Source organism: Pundamilia nyererei, unplaced genomic scaffold, assembly GCF_000239375.1.
Source record: "Pundamilia nyererei isolate P.nyererei 1_Seehausen unplaced genomic scaffold, PunNye1.0 scaffold00038, whole genome shotgun sequence".
Lineage (NCBI taxonomy): Eukaryota > Metazoa > Chordata > Actinopteri > Cichliformes > Cichlidae > Pundamilia > Pundamilia nyererei.
The window spans coordinates 1,855,098-1,856,207 of record NW_005187439.1 but is presented as its reverse complement, the minus strand read 5'-3'; the positions used below and the strand labels follow the sequence as shown (position 1 = coordinate 1,856,207).

The 1,110-nt window shown below is 41.4% G+C and overlaps 1 protein-coding gene across 1 annotated transcript in view; it reads right to left on the bottom strand.

The window, feature by feature from the left end:
• Nucleotides 1–1,110, bottom strand: part of antxr2a (ANTXR cell adhesion molecule 2a) — an 80,081-nt gene that overhangs the window by 58,176 nt on the left and 20,795 nt on the right. The gene's annotated exons all lie outside the window — the stretch shown is intronic.

The window sequence follows — 1,110 nt, the reverse complement described above, 5'->3', positions numbered from 1 at the left end:
ATAACCCAAAATGTGATGTCCACATATGTGGACCTAGGAGGTTAAATAGACCTGTATCTTTCCCATTTGAATAAAAATCAGTGATATTGTCACATTTTAACTGACTTGTGTTAATGAACATTTCTTCTACGCTCAGGATGTTTTATCCTATGAGATTTTGGAACTGGGACTCGATTGGGCACAAAATAAAATAAATGATTGGATTATAATCTGAGAGCGTTCCTCAGCACAGGTTGACAAAAACCTGAAGCGTCTCCAGTCACAGAGGTCACTCTGATGATTGAAACTTGTTCCTCCTTTTCTACAGAGGGATCCAACTGGTTTGAGTGAAGCATCTGCTTCACATATGTGCTGTGTTCCATAGCTGCCATGATGCTTGTCCATAATTATAAGGTGCCCCACTGTTAAAAAGGTCTGGACTGAACACATGCAAAAGCCAGTAAGGGAATAAATAGCCCCAAGTGGGCGAATGTGAGACAGCCTAAACTGAGAAAGGACTAACAGGAAGACATCTGCTAATGGCCGCTTCCTAAATCAGATGAATTTATTTTTTAAAGGGAAAAAATATGTTCCAAGTATTTTAGTCAAGTTGAAATGTTGAAAATCAAAAATAACTTGTCAAGGATGGAAGTGTTGTCATTGGCAGTCACCGATCCCACAGATCCCACGGCCAAATGAGAGCTTTAAAAGATTGGCTCTAGGTGCCAAATCCCGTTTGCTTCCTAAAAAAAGGATTTCTTATCAGAACAGACTGCAAGCACAAAATAAGGAGCGCGGTGACCTACTGTACATCCCCCCCTTCCTTCTGTTGAATTCAGATCATTGAGATGAGTGAGATAACAGACATGTCCGGGCCGGGTTTGTTTTGCCATTTCCGACCTCTCAGCGAGATGAAGATTTTCCAACACATACTGTATTCCATGTCTGTGTCGCTCACGTTACGTCCTTAAAAGACAATAAATCCTCATAGGTTTTCCACTATAAATGAACACACATAAGATCCATTCATAGCAGTGGAGAAAGAGGGTGGAGTGTCTGTTACTGCGAGTGTGGCTCTGGGGAAACCTTTAATCAGAGTGCAGACAGCTATTTCAGGATGCAGCGTACAAA